A 16055-nucleotide genomic window follows, 5' to 3' on the forward strand; every position below is an offset into this window, starting at 1 on the left:
GATGGGCAAGGGCATTGTGCCCATGAAAATCAGGGAATAACGTAGGGTGTGACTGACCACAGATGTTGCAAAGAAAATTGACTTTATCACAATACAAAGGGGACTGGAGGGTGGCCTTTGTTTTAGGTAAACAGCTATCAGCAGCTGAGTGGATCAACTGGTGGTGTAAATGTTTCTCCTTGAGTTCATCAAGAGTGTGAATGTCTCCCAGAATTAGGCAGACCAGCATGGAGGGAGTGTATATGTGGCTCAGTCCCACACAGAGAATAAAACTGAACAACTTAACACAAGAATTGCAAAGAGAGCAGTGGGCTTGAGCTGCTTCAACCCACGTCTTCCTTCCCGGTGACTGGGGACACCCAGCATCATGACAGTGAGCGTATTATAGAGACTGGTAATGGGGATCATTTTGGTATTGCGATTGAACAGCATATTCCAATTGCTGTGTTTTGCTAAGTGTAACTTACATTTCTATTGCAATGTCAGTATGTTTTGTATCATTCTGATAAGTCAAAAATCCCATGTAACATCAAACATCTTCAAATAAGTAAATTTGATATTAAATATTACATGCCTCGTGTGGAATATCTAAAAGAATCTGGTCAGAGAGTATTGGACTCTGGCAGACTTACAGGAACTTTATACTTACATCTGTCTATCCATCTGTGTGTGCGTGCACATGCACTTGGAGGAGGAGTAGTAGGGTTTTTCCCTAAACTTCTTGTGCAAAAAGAGATCTCTTCTCATAATGTTATAAAGTTCCTCAACTGACTGAAGACTGAAGAAGCAAGGAGACTACAAAAATAAAGGCAAAGAAAAAGGAATCTTTTATTCTACAGATTTTTGTATTGTTTTCTGTAACTGAACAGTGTCATTTTCATTAATGCTGAGTAGTGTCAACTTCATTTTCCTTTTTATTAATTTCTCTACTCAATGGCCTTAGTCACATAATAACACCATAGCGGAGTTTTATACTAACTCAATTTTTTATTTCATGAGAGAGTACATGGATTTTCTTTTCCCATTACAAACTTAATTGAAAATCCAGAATGTACCAATCTTCCATGAAATTATATTAGAAAAAGAATGTTTCAGGTCAATCAAACATTCTTTTTAGATAAAACTGAAACATTTCATTTGGAATTTAAGTTTTGTACACTTTTTACTAGTATTTGAATTATTTTCATGTTCAGAAGTAATTTTAAAATGAAAAATCCCATTGTTGCAAAAATGTCAAAATGGAGTGCTACCATGCTGTCAAAACACTTCATATTTTAGGCAGATTTTATATTCTCCACTATGTGTGCCAATTAGACAGTAATGGCATTCCCCATTGAAACTTTTTTAGTAAAAGAGTCTAACTGGATCTCCCCAAGGTAGGCCATTCAATTCCAGGTAACGCACTTATGCTTTCCCTCTATAACATCACTTTTGTTCCAACAAGATAATCTCACATTAATATACAAAACCTCACCAAGTATTTTTAAAAAAAAGGGGGGGGGGCAGATTCTACAGAACCAAAAGTACGTGATTGAAAATGTACGCATCCAGATAATTGTTGTAAGATACTCTTTTGCAATATATTTACTCTCTTAAATAAAAATATACTTTCAGTATATTCTGAGTAGGATCTAAATGAATGCATGGAGTGTGCCTCACTTGACTCTCACTAATATCCTAAAGCATGCCCTCCATGTTTTTTCATGATGCTAAGGTGTTATCATGCACTATGAAAGACATCACGCACTGCACCAGCTGCCTTCTATTTCAAACATGATGGAATTGAACTAAGGAAAAACATAACTTAATTTGCACGGATACTCATTTCAGGTAACGTTTTTCATATCTCCATAGAAGAATGTTTTAGTGAGAGATTCCGTAGGATGCTCTCAGAGCAGTGTGCTTGCATTATGCTTTGTAACTCCGTGTGTCATCCTTATACTATCTGGCACTTCCTTTTTTTCCATTTCATTGAGTAGCCGGGGGGCTACTTGCAATATAAGCATTATTCAACATGAGAAAGAAGGCAGAAAATAGGGCCCTTGTGTGCAAGTTAAGCTCAATTCTGGCCCGTTGCTTCTAATAGTTTTCTGTCTTCCTACATAATATTCTCCACTTTCATCATTTTCCTTTATATTGAAAACTAAGAAAAAGTAGTTTTGAACATTTTTCATCCATCTTGGAGTCTTCACTTATACAGTCCCTTTGTTACTTTTCAGTGGTCTCTTTCTATTCTCTAGATATTTCTAGAACCCTTTTGTATTCCTTTTACTTGCCTAGGTAGCATTGTTACATTTGATTTTGCTTTCTTTGCTTCCCTTACTTTACCTCTGCTTTGTTTGCCAGCTAGATTCCATCCAGTCCTTTCAATCTATTCATGTGTTGGTTTTGGGGGGTTTGGTGTTTCGGTTTTTTTCCCCCCAGAGTGAAATGAATAATGCAAATTACTTTGCTGCTACCTAACAAAAAGAACTATGTGGCTTTAGGTTTAGTTCTTTATTGCTTTACTTGCCTCTCTGCAGTGAGTGGTGTCTTTTGATCGACTTTCATCAGTCTTTGCTTTAGCTTAACAGATGAATTGAATTTACTGCAGTATTTTATTAAAACATATCTTGATTTCATAGCTCAAATAACAAAATAGAAAACTACAGTTTCTAGTAATCATGTCTCTGTTTTCTCAAGAAAATAGCTTATTTATTTTAGAGTAAGAAAGGAATTGCATGCTAATGCAGACACAGATAAAGCTATTCAAATTCTTATACAGTCTTGTATTTCCCTTTTCTTTCAAATACCATAGCTTTAGCTAAGGAAATATATATAAAAGCAAAGACAACATTATAAATAAGGTACAGTAAATGCTGAATTGCTGTACATCCATTATACAGCACATCTGGCATGAATGCCAGATCTGTAAGCAATACCTCTTGTGATTAAAACATCTTGATATGTTACATTACTAATATTCTACCCCACAAGACTGTCTTTCAACTAAAAAACCTCGGAGTGTTCTATGAATAGAAATATAAAGTAGAACCTGGCTCCAAATATTATTCCCATTTAGAATTTAATTAACTGATGTAGTAGATGGTGAAGTGTCTTACTCAAGACAAGGCACCCACCCAAATATTTTTCTCTTCCACAGATTCTACCTCTCTGTCTTTGCCAAAACCTATGTGACATTTTGAAATTCATTCTTGGGAACTCACATTTGGATCAATTCATTTACAGTGCATTCACAAACTCTTTCCTCTGTCCTTTACCCATTATATCTGACAGTGTTCCCATCGCCAATCTCTTCGCATACTGAAAAACATTAAAATGTCACAGTCAAAATTTTCCAATACTGGTGCATCATTCTGGGATTTCCGAATGGGTGTAAAATCACTTATGTAAATGTTTACATAGGGATGAAGTAATGCCTTAGACAACTCTAGTCAGGCTACAATAAGGAAGTCCTTATTAAAGAGGAAGAGAGAACTGTATCATTCCTGACTTTGAAGAATAAATAATAGTTCTCCAAAATTATTGTCAGCGCAGATATTGTGAAGACATTTGGGTCAATGCTTTGCAATGCAATTTGTTCAGGAATTGCTGTTTTATTTGGGGTTTTGTTTGCTTGTTTTTAATGAGGCCAGCTAGTGCATGCTCTGTAACATTTTAATTCTATTTTGAAATGATTCACAGCAAGCTTTGGGTTTTTATACTAGACACAGGAATGTGTGCAGGTTTATTCCTTTAACAGATCTGTAGTTCTGCAGCATACAATTGAGGCATATTTGTGAGCACAGAGCACGTATTGACTTGAACATTAATATCAGAATGAGATCATTTGCAAGTAATGGGGATTTCAGTTCTGAACTGTGATCACCTTCTTCACTAAGAGAATCCTTCATAGGCTTGACTCTCTGTGTTTGGTGTCACACTCAGGAATGAATGCAAAATACATCATCTGCCCATACAAGCTCATGCATTGCAGGAATCAATATTTGATTATTAACATAGTTGAATTTTAAATTTTTACCTAAAAAAAGGGTAGTGTAATTGAGATGTTATGTTTGAGTAAAGTAATTGAGTGTCGTAGGTATAGAGGTGGGGTGGCAGTAAAAGACAAATAAGCTAACAGGGAATGAAACAGACATCTTATAGACAGATACATCAGCCAAGTCAAAAGCTCCTTGGTTCAGTGAAAGCTCCTGGCAACACCATTTAACACAAATTTTTAAAACATTGTAGAAAAATGTCTTAGAATACTTTATAGAAGCTGCTGGTTAGTGATGTATTAGATCTCATTTGACTGATTTCTGTTAAGATTAGGAGCATACTGGGTTGCAAAAGGAAAACTGGAATACATACTAACATAATTTATACAGGCTGTATACTGAGAGCAGTTTTATTCATAGTAGAAATAAATCTACTCCTCTGTCTGCAACTATCAATTAAAATGGTAGCCATTATTCATGAAAATAAATATATAGTGTGTTATTCATGACAGGAGAATGTATCATGTATAAGTGGTCAATACATCTTTTAGGGGAAAAGTGATATGGAAAATGGTGGCACTTAAGCTTTCCATTTTCATTAAAAGCGTAACCGCAGCAAGCTGTTCACCAGAGATTTAGTCTCTGCCACAGAAACCCATGTGAGGACTCCTTGTTCAGAAGTCTACAGAAACTTCTACCCCTTTGTCCAGTACCTAACTCTGTTGACTTCCAAAACCTGCCAGAGACCCTGCAAACAGGCAATGCAGGGCTACGCTCTCATATACCTTGTACTCACCCCTGCTTGGTTTTGAAACCTATACGGCTTTGAGTGTGAATCTACAACGTGCACCAAATTTGCTAAGAGGAACACGTAAAAATTTGCTGTTGGAGTCAATGCTATTAGTGAAATAGTACAATAGGAGAAAGTCTGTTTTACAGCTTATTTTACTCCATTTTCTTATTTTCCTTATCTACTTCTTGCTTTGTCAAAATATGTCCTTAATCTGCCATCAGTACCTAGCTGTGCTCCTGTTTAAATCAATAGGCCACCTACTCTTAAGTGATCACACTCTCATTTTCAAAACACTTAATTCCAATTGCTTTGCTTTGACAAGATTTCCAACACGGGTTAAATTTAGTGACGGCAAACATGCTGGCGACTCAGATCCTCCTAAGCCGCCATCTCAGGCATATGCTGTATTTCATATACTATATTATATGTAATACCATGAAAAGATATTATGCCTATAAAACTAGCCCGATGCCTAGGAGACCTGGTTATAGAAAATGTTGCAAATAGGATTAGCACTATAATGCAGTTACATACCAATTGATCTTCCTGCTCTTCCTCCAAACATGTCCCATGGCAGACAGGCCTTTTCCTTCCCCTGAGCGGTGAGGTGGAGAGAAGGGCAGGGCCAGAAGACCATCAATTTTTTTCAGTCCTCAGGCCCCATCTTCTTCACAGTGCAGAGCAATCGAGAAGCTCAAAGGCTTCATTAAGTGGTGTCAGCTGCAGAGCTCTCTCCTTCCATCCTTACTTTGGGAGGCACAGGACTTAAAAATCAGCCACATAGATGAAGACAAAGAGGTGAGGGGAGGAAGAAGACAAGGGGACTAACCACCTTCTAGATTTCAGACTAAAATGAAAGACCTGATTTAGTCAGTGAGAGTTTTGTCAACGTCTTCAAAAGAGCTGGGCTCCAAATGTATGAATTAATGGTTTCTGGCAGTAAGGGCCATGCAGTGGTTCCCTGTTTGGCTAGTTAGCAAGACTTAATAATTTTTCAAGTACAGCTTAATTTTATTGATTGTCTTAATTTTTTTTTCCAGGTTTAAATTTTCCATCTGACATTAATCTTTCCTTAGATTTTCAGAGTTTTTTTCTTTTAAGAGGAGTTTTTTAGTCTGTGGTTCTTTTACCTCTTACAGTGACAATTGAACTGCTGCTGATAAGTAGAATGGTGTCAGGTTTTACATACTGTACTACCAATAGAACATCACAAAATCCTCCATTGCAGTTTACCTGTCTTGAAAGCTATCGGCTTTTATTTACAACATACTCATAGCACACCGTTGTAAACTTGTTTCACGCTGACCTTCTGGCTCAATGAAACTGATTCGTCGGAAGAAATTAGACTACCAGTTATGGTAGCACAAGTTCAATCTCTGTGATGTTTGTTCAGCTGTTACAGAGGCAAGTAAAACTCCATGTGAATTTGATATGTGCAGTCTGCATATTCTCATCTAACTGATGGACAGCGTAGCTCTTCTCTAGAACAACTCACATGATTCATCAAGTGTTTTCAAAATACTGCAGCAGGTTACCCCTTCCTAGGAAGAAAGCAAAGCTTCAGGAAAAAGAGTTTTCCCTGTTAGTTTGCAAAAGATACACTGTCAATGGTTCACATGTCCACACAAATATAAGTGCTTATATTTCATATTCAATATTCTGCATATCCCAAAAGTTTCATCTCTATAAATAAACATATATACATATGTAAATATATGTATTTCCATTATTTTCTCTTGTTTGATAGTATCCAAAGAACATGCAGTCTTAAGTTCGTTTGAACACATATAGTACTGTAATGATACACTTGTTATGTTTAAAAACAAAACCAAAAACTCCCACAATTCAAAACCACAAGTTGTAATGTGTCAATTAATCAGGGCAAAAGTTCCTCTGAGTTATTCCAGGTCTTGCTATTTCCCCAGCAATTCTCTGCATTCCCTTCAACAGCAGTCCTTGCAGTTTCAGGTTATGAAAGGCCCTGTTTTGAAGTATTGATTCTTTTTAAAGTGATCTCATTTTTTTCTGGAATGTGACTTACGTGTGTGAAAACGTGGTAAATTGGCATACGCAGCTGTCGCAAAAGAACAGTGTGTTGTGGGCTAAAGCCAATTTGGCACGTAGGGGGTTATTGGACTGGTCATGGTGTTTTTGATGGTGTTGTGAAAGGAATGAGAAGGTTGGTACAAAAGAAAAACTCATAAGATGAGGTTGCATGCTGTCTTCTCCCAGCTGGCTGTGGCTGGAAGGGCCTCGGGTGATTATTACTGAGCAGTTTGAGTTGATTTGTTCTGGTTTAGAGTTTGTGGTTTTGGAAATAAAGCAAGCCCCGAGGAAGGGGATGCAAAGAGAAGATGTATGGCTAGGGACTTTATTTTTCCTTGTACGGCTGGTAAGCCTGCACAGTGACTTACAATTAGCAATAAAGTCCAGACAGTCCTTTACAAATCACGAGCTAGGTGAATCCTTTACCATCAGAAGAACTGAATGCCTTTAAAGAAAAAAAAGCTTTCAATGAATGCCTGCTGAAATTTAAATCTTAATTCATTCCAGCTCTGCTTGGGCCTCTTGTAGATTCTCTTTCTGTGAACATTCAAGCAAGCAATCATTGCTTGTAGAAACCAAAATTTAACTCCGCAGGTTCCATATTCATATCAGATAAGGTATATTTTTCTATGGAATGGAAAACTAAGTGAAACGGCAAGGGGGAGAAGGAGAAATGTTCCTGAAAAACCTTATCAGAGCCCTGCAACAGGAGCAACTGAGCACTCACCAAAAGAAATATCATTCATATAGAGAGAAGCATATGTGTAGACATCCTATGTGACACTGAGGAAACCAAAATACATATACTTTATATATGCAAATATGTCCTATATATATTAGAAATGTCTATACCAATATATAAATCTGTATAAATGACATACACATTCTGCAGCTCTGCTTGTTATTTTAAAGGTGACCTATAAACGTTTGCTTGTTTAGTTTCTGGATTTTTTTTCTCCTTAAAAAAAGGATTTCAAAATGATTGTGGATTCCCAAAAACCTGCTGCAAATAAAAGCCAATATTAACGACCAGTTGTACACATACATGACCAAGACTGTCAAGGTGATTATAGAGGCCTGTAAAGAAGAATTTAAAAATAGTTCCATATGCAATGCACATGTTGAATTAGCACCCCCAAAGGCAACTTCACAAACCAGAAAACCAAGTGGCGACTCATTTGAATGTAGAAAATGTCAGAGGAGACACTACGGCTCAAGCCTCATTATTCAAAGGTAGGTAAATTACATAACTGCTTGCTACAGAGCGATGCCTGTTTCCTTTAGACGTTCATCAGACACTGGTTCTTATTCTCAAAGAACTCAAGGAAAAATAATAAACAAAAAGGCAAAGAGACCCTGAGAGATCTACTCCAATATAGTAACAAAAAAAGTGGAATACAGTAACAAAGCAGCGCACCTTTCTTTGATTCCTGTTCTTCCTAATGCGGTGCAGAGTATGCAATCCAGGTGTCCTATATGCTGTGTGAATACTTACCCTCTGGACTGTGCAGTGTCTCGCTCTCTTTTCCTCCTGTCTAGTAACATAGGCATCTCTGAGGGTGCCAGCAATGATGAGCTTGTACTCAGCAACAATAGCATAAGGAATAGTCTCGTGCTTTCTACCATTTTGTCACGAGATATCTCTGCTGAAGAAGCTCAGGGATAGTGCGATGGATGGGTACTCTATTATCTTCTGATGATATACGTCTAAACCCAAGGCCTCCTTATCTCATGCATGCATGTGTGCACAGCAAGCTTGAATGATCGGGCGAGGGAGATCCATTTCCTTCTCGCTGCTTCCATACAGGAGGTGTCACACAGCTGAAAATAGTAGCAATGCTTCAACATAACAGATGACACATCGATTCTCCTGTTACTTTTCCTCAGATTCCTTGGTACTGGGGAAAGAATGAGGATTGTGCTGGCACTGCAAACTCTTTCTCAAGCAAAAAGAATTGCAGCTGGGTCCTCCATGATCATGCTGAAAGAAGCAGGAGAGGGCTATGATTTGACATAGGCGTTCTGGGGCTTGAGTCTGTGAATTTATGAGCACTTTCACAGCCTGCTAATTCCAGTGGAAGTAGGCAATGCCTCGCACTCCACAGGAAGTTGAGCCCTTATTTACACTAATATCAGCTTTTATGTTTTAACATAACATTTATGCCTGTGCAATCACAGATGAGATTTTCAAACCTGAAATTTTTTGACTGCAGATGAATTACTGTAATTACATCTCACTAAGGCAATGACAAAATACTTTCTTAGCTATGAAGAAAAAAGCTATAAAGAGAAAAGGTTTTTCCATGCCTGAAAATGAATCATACTTGTGAATGCATTCCCTGGACTCAGTCAATTCTGAAACATCATGCGTGGGCTGTATTCATGACTAGGAAAAAGACAATAAACAGTGTAGATACCCAGTCAACCCTTCCCTAACCAAGGAAATTGCTAGTCTGGGAAGTTATTTCTCTTAACAGGGATGACCTGATGAATGCAGTCATTAAGACTCAAGAAAATGCCAGGCATGATGCACCTCCTTACTGTATTGGCTCTTTTATTTAAACAGTAAAACTGAAATCACTTGCAAACTCTAATAGCAGCTAAAAGAAATACCTACAGAGTGGGGGTGCTAAGAAGAAAATCATTCTTCCTATTTATTGGATTTTCATATGGAGAAAAACAACTATAGGATTTGAAAGCATATTTGTTGGGGAAAAGAATTTGCTAAAGATAGAAGGCATGGTGGGGCTCTTCTCCAAATTCCCTTGCTGATAAATGAACACTAATGCTTAAGCCCTTCTAATGAAGACGAGTTTACCATGGAATAAAGTCGTCAATGATGAGCAGAAAATAGAGCATTTGTAAATACAATGTAACACAGAATGATAAAGCACATCCAATTTATGCAAAGATGTGCTTGCAGCAGTACGATAAATAATATCCGCATAATCAATTACTGGAAGAAAGACAGACTGAATAAATTGTTTTCTGGCAATTTATGGAAAACAAACCTAGCACAAAAAGGACAATTTGACTTTAGTCTTTTAACAAGATTGTCTGATGAGGACTTAAACCAAACTTACTAATAATTCAAAGGACACAATATTTATAACCGTCTATTTTCATTAGCAATAGAAAATTTGGAGTAGGGCATGAGCAAAACTCCCATTTTTTAAGTTAGAAGGCAGGCTATACAATGTAATAATAGAAATATATATGTACATATATATTTGTTCTTCCCTGTACCTGAGATTCTTTGGTTTAAAAACACATGCAGATTGAGAGGGGTGGGAGAGAAAGCTAGAGAAAAATATATTTGAGGCTCATCAATAACTAATAATAATGGATTACTATGTGTATTTGAATTCTCTATAGTAGATATACATTTAATGGTTGGATGTTACACCCACTGGTCTCAGTGGGAAAGTTTGTATTGAGCTGGGTGAACAACCCTTTAAAGAAATTCTGGAACTACTTTAAAACTGAATTGGGAAAGTTGCAAATTATATCACCATTCATTTTCAGAGCCATTTACTTTATGATGCTAAATATGTCTACGATGCATGCAGTGGTCCTAGAAAGCTTCGGTGACTGTTTAGTATACCAAGAATATTAGAATGAGTGAAAAACCATTTAATATCCAGATATTAGCTTTGGAAGACAACGTTACTGAACAGAAACAATTCTCCAACCCCCCAGCCTTCCACCAATCAGAATAAAACAAAAATTTAAAAGAAAATATTTGAGACCTGACAATACATATAATATTTGCCTGTAAGGATATTGAAGTGTTTGCTATAATCTGCATAAAACAACTAGATAACCAACTTAGAAAGCATTTAGCAGTTTATGACCTTCAGTCTATGCAGGACATAAAAATTCACATAACCTCCAGATTCACTTTCCTTATAAAACATTCAATGATGCCTGTAGCACTACTTGCTCTGTTAGTAAATAAAAAACTGCTTTTATTTTGGTGTCATTCCAGCCTTATCAAAACCTCTCTCTCAATTTATCCATGGAAAAGGTGCAGCCAGGTTTCAGCAGGCTAAATTTTGTCGTTTGTCCTATTTACGTGTCACAGCCCTAATTTCATCAGCTAAGCAGATGAAAAAAGGAAATCAATAGTCAGTGGATATGATGCTGAGTGTGATGTTTGATTGCGACTGAGAAGAGAGAGTGTGAAATCTGTCTCCTTAAAATTTGCTACTGACTGGGATTCAGCTAGGCATTTGAATGTACACACATGATGATATCCCTCTTTTGGGGACTCCATATCAAATTTTCATCTGTTGCTGTACAATTTGCATGTTTCAAAGTAATCATACCTTGATTAGCCATGGTCTGATTAATGGAAACACTTGGTTGTTCAGAGGTCTAACATCTCCCCAGAGGTTTCACTTCAGCCCATAAGTCTCCAGGCACTGGTCAGGCTTCGCTGCCTGAGTGCATATGGAGTTAGTTCCTGAAGACTTTACGCCTAATTCGGGACATTAGACTTCATTGCACAAAGGTTTATGCACTGAAGCGTGGACCTCACATAAAGACTTATATACTAAAAACCCGAAAAGCAGTGGCTGCTCTCTCTTCCTGACCCAGGCAGCAGTTATGCACAGAGATAGGGCTGTAAAGGGCCTAAGCGCAGACTTCAAAGCAAGCCAAGCAAGCACCCAATATTAGTCCCCAGAGAGCTTTTTAGAAAGGCTAGAAAGCGTGTGTTGAGGTGCTTGCACACGCAGGCTTTATGTTGGAGAATCTACACCTTACATAAAGTGTGCGTGTGTGAGAAGGTTAAAGACTTCCTACAGGTTGGAAATGGCCATGACGATGAGTCGGGGTGTATACACCTTATACTAGACACACAGCACATGTCTGAAATGGTAGAGCTTCACCTGTCACTGAGAAAAATGTGCGACTAAAATACACTAGCAATAAACTGTAAAAATTCATATTCTGAACATAACAGACAAGTATAAAACCACATAAGTTACTTTCTGAAGCAAAATAGCAATGGATACTTCATTGTTTTGCAATACTGCTTTGGTGTTTAGCATTTGACTCTGTAATATTGATAGGAAAAAGCATTTCATCTTCAATGGAAGCCTTACTGGACTCTCCCAAGTGCTGCACTTCTTGTGCAGATTGATATGGCATCGAAGCTAAGAAAGTTAAATGGCTTATGCAGAACAAGAGGATCAAGCCCTCAATGAAGCATTGGTAAAATTTCCAGTGAAAGTACCTATTCTCAGCATTGTAAGCACCGACTATTTGGAGATATAGCCTACTACACTGCAGTCCCACTTCAGGTGGGAGACAAAGGCACATGGATATTTCTGGATGGAAAAATCCCTTCATGAAACTTTTTTTTTTTTTCTCACAAGAAAAAACAAATCAAGAGTGTACCTGCTCTACAGAATTACTTCCTCAGAGAATCCCCCATTTCTAAATGCAGCAGAGCACCCCATTTTTCTGGTTGTCCTCAGAATAAATTCTGCAACCCATTTTCCCTTCTAGTCAACTGTACAGTGTCAATGGAAGACTTTCCTGTCACATGAACTACAGAAAACAGTATGTATTTTCAGATATTTTCGGTAACAGATATTGATAGCAGAGAATATTACACTTTTGGCAAAACCTTTATCACAGTGTTCCTCACGGTAGAGGAACAAAATGGGTAAAACGAGAAAATACCTGATGAATAGATTCACGTTGGCATACCAGAAGAGTGTTAAGCATCTTTGGGAAGGTAAATCCTTCATTTCAATTTCATGCTGAACTATGGCCAGCACACCCCTGTAGAACAGGGAAACTTCTTACAGAAAGACCCTACCTAACATGGAAGCAAGGAGCAGCCATTTCTGATGCATCCTTCTCCAAGTGTGGATCTACAGGAGCATCTTCTGTTGTGTCAAGAACCTGTTTATGGAAAGGGATGAGAGGGCTGGGTTAAGCAGAGGTGAGAGTGATGTGCCATTACCTTACCAGCACTATTCAAAATTTCCCCAGAAGTGAACATAGTCTGAGGCTTCAATAATCTCTGTCGCTATCCTGACTTCTGATTAGAGTTATTGAGTGCTACAGAGTTTCCTTTGCAGGGGGCGCACGCTCCTGTTGATCCCAGAGAAAAGCCTGAGCTTCAGTCCACCTAAATGATGCTTGTGGGTGGTTGTAAAAAGCACCATCAAAAACTAGGGGGACAAGTTAGGGGACACTGTTTCCATAATGGATTTGCGAAATCTAAACAGGTTTCAGACACCTTAATGTCAGGTGTTTTGTTCATGCAGGAATTAGGATCAAAATCTCCTACTTTGTTGCAGGAAGTGCAAAAATAAAAACTATGCAGATTTCCAGCCCTCTGACCCCATCCACTTCCCCCCCCCAACAGAGCTACCTGAGCAAAATGTTAGAAGAAATAGTCCAGTTTGAGGGCTTAACAGAGTCATTCACTATCCTGGATTTTGAAAGAAAAAGGTGAGAAATAAGTTGTCATTAGCAACTAAATACATTTACCAACATTGGTAGATTTTTTTTTTTCCAGATAATGTCTATTTCAAAAATGCTAATAACTTCAAGTTGACAGCAGATTGCACTAAGACTACAGCACGTGAGGAATGGAAATAGTTCTGACTCCAGTACGTTCACCTGTGAAATACCATGTGTATGCATTTTGCTGGTTCCTGTGAGCTTCCTTTTGAACGAATTAGCCACACAATTACTCAGGAGGAGAAAAAGAGAGAAAAAAGGAGGGGTTAGAGAATATATTTTGTGATGTGCATAAGATAGCATTAGTGTTCTAATAAACTTTTTTTAAAGCTAATACCAAAGCCTAACAAAGGCATGTTAAACATAAGACATGTGAGGAAATAAATGAAAATAAGTGGAGAAGCTAAACATTGATTTCCTTTTATGTAATTCTGGTGATAAGCATTATTTCCTTATGTGTTTTGCTTCTAAAAAGATGTGTGACCCAATCAGTCACAGCTCTATGCTGCCAGAAAGACAATCTGAAGCTGACTACCTGTGAAAACTTGTGCAAGGAAATTTTAGAGGCAACATTAAAAAAAAAATAAATAAAAAAATCACTCAATAGCATGAAGTAGACAGAATAGCAATTTTGCTTGCTCACATGATTTCTTGATGTCACGGGTATCTCCTAGTAGTAATTTGTGAAGTTACTCCCACAATATAAACTAAGAGAAATCTGATCATCCTAAAATAGAGGTTGCAATTAGCAGTGGCCATATTTGAGAGTAGTTTTCTAGGTTCCCTGTCCCGTATGGAGAAGCAGCTTGGTAAGAAATGCTGAAAGACATCCTTGAATACCCTTCACCTGAGTTGCCTTGTGTGTTCCTTACCAGCAGCCAAGGATCTGGGCTATTAAGTTCAAAGGATATAACCTACTCAAACTTTAACATTCCACTTAATGTTAATTTATAATTGAAATCTTATGGAACTACAAAAGCTTTACTATCTTTATTAAAACCAAGTACATTTATTACAATCTGGAACTGCAGCAAGGAGATTCTGGGTTGAATATTTCATTAATGTGATTTTTCTTTTTTATTTTAAAAGAAAAATCTTGGGGAAATGTAGTGAAGGCAAGGTCTTTATGCCTTGCTTCAAGGAAGTACCCAAATACTACAAATAGAAAATGATGAGACATCGAGTGTAGTCTGAGGTAAACTTCCACACAGGTTCCTTGTCAGAGCCTAAACTTAAGAGAGACATCTTTCATAGTTTGAGAAAATGCTATATAAATATTCCTCTACATACCTTGTCATATATTCCACTGCAGCATATCCCAGCATCCTTGCTATTTTTTGCATTGACCTGCTCACACAAGGGATAACAAAGTGAATAGCTACATTTTCATTTACTTCTCCTGTCTTAGGAGGTGATAGGTCTGGTCCATTAGCACAAGGTTCTTCTTTCTGCTGCAATTTGCATATAGTTAAGAAAAAAATTTTAATGGTAATATTGCAGCTAACAAGATATGACAGTTTTAAAAACAATTATTGTGAAAAAATAAAATCTCTGACACTTCAAAGCAGGAATGTTTTCCACAAGAGAAGAATCCATAATGTATGCAGAAAGCTGAAGGGATGCTGTGGATGTAGTGCCTGAAAGATTTTGAAGCATTGCTACAGACTGTAGGAACAACCAAATGTTGTCTGACACGGGGACCAGTGCTATCGGCTATGCAGTTTTTCTCACCTCTTGGCAATTTTTCTTACTTTATAATTCTGAAAAGCAAATCAGATATATAATTTGACCATCTTGCAGGGAACTGTGTTTTTTTATAGATGAAAAAATCCAGAGCTCAAGAAATGTCACTTAGTACTTGTAGACTACTCTTTAACATACTGGAAAAAAACCAAGGTCTGGAATGTTTTGGTCATTTGTAAAGCAGAACAGCATATATTTTCTGGAAAATGAAAACTGAAAGGGAATGTCTCCCCACTTTCAACAATGGAGAGAATGAAAAAGGGTATTAGGATAGGTGCAACCCCAAAAAGCTATACACAAAAACAAAAGTTGTTTTCAAAAGCATCATCCCAGACTAGGTAGAAGGAAGAAATTTTTTATGATGAGGGTGGTGAGACACTGGAACAGGTTGCCCAGAGAGGTGGTAGATGCCCCATCCCTGGAAACATGCAAGGTCAGGCTGGACGGGGCTCTGAGCAACCTGATCTCGTTGAAGATGTCCCTGCTCATTGGAGGGGGGTTGGACTAGATGGCCTTTAAAGGTCCCTTCCAACCCAAACGATTCTATGAGTCTATGATCTCCTCACTTTTCTTAATGCGTGGAGATTTCTCCATAGGCTTGGTTAACTCTACAGGAAGAAGGGACAAACTTGCATGAGTTAGCTGAAGAATTCATAGTCCACAGCTACTCTGAAGAATATTGTATATAGCCAGATCCTGCATTGCCTTACTCCTGGAATCAGCCCATTTTTACGTATAAAATCTCAAAGCAAGAGAGAATTTATTAAATGTAAAACTGAGCTCTTTCTAAACAAGTGGGGGAAATGAAGAGCTCTTTCTCGTCCCTCTAAACTGCTTTTGAAGTGTTTTCCTACAGAAGTCATGCAGAGTGTGAGCACTGCGCAGACCACACCTAAGTGAGGCGAAACATGACTGAGATTAAATATTTTAGAGAAGGAAACAGCCATTCGCAGAAAATCTAGCACAGTGCTCATGCTATCTAGTCACCAACATACAAAGGGCAGTGCCAC

The 16055-nt window shown here is 37.8% G+C and overlaps 1 protein-coding gene across 3 annotated transcripts in view; it reads right to left on the reverse strand.

Moving 5' to 3' along the window:
* LOC148051570 (uncharacterized) overlaps positions 1-16055 on the reverse strand; it is a 44888-nt gene that overhangs the window by 21899 nt on the left and 6934 nt on the right. Inside the window, exons 3-8 of one of the 3 annotated variants that reach the window (XM_087737092.1) lie at positions 14593-14649; positions 13211-13270; positions 12650-12735; positions 5308-6314; positions 3207-3303; positions 650-795 (exon numbers count right to left, since the gene is read on the reverse strand). The gene's annotated coding sequence lies outside the window, so the exon portion shown is untranslated. Of the gene's footprint in view, positions 1-649; positions 796-3206; positions 3304-5307; positions 6315-8314; positions 8339-12649; positions 12736-13210; positions 13271-13329; positions 13432-14592; positions 14650-16055 lie in introns of those variants that run through there. The other 2 variants (XM_087737093.1, XM_087737094.1) reach the window with 2 other exon arrangements.

The sequence above is a fragment of the Nipponia nippon genome, unplaced genomic scaffold, assembly GCF_047370975.1.
Source record: "Nipponia nippon isolate SJK-2023a ecotype South Korea unplaced genomic scaffold, ASM4737097v1 scaffold_6, whole genome shotgun sequence".
NCBI lineage: Eukaryota > Metazoa > Chordata > Aves > Pelecaniformes > Threskiornithidae > Nipponia > Nipponia nippon.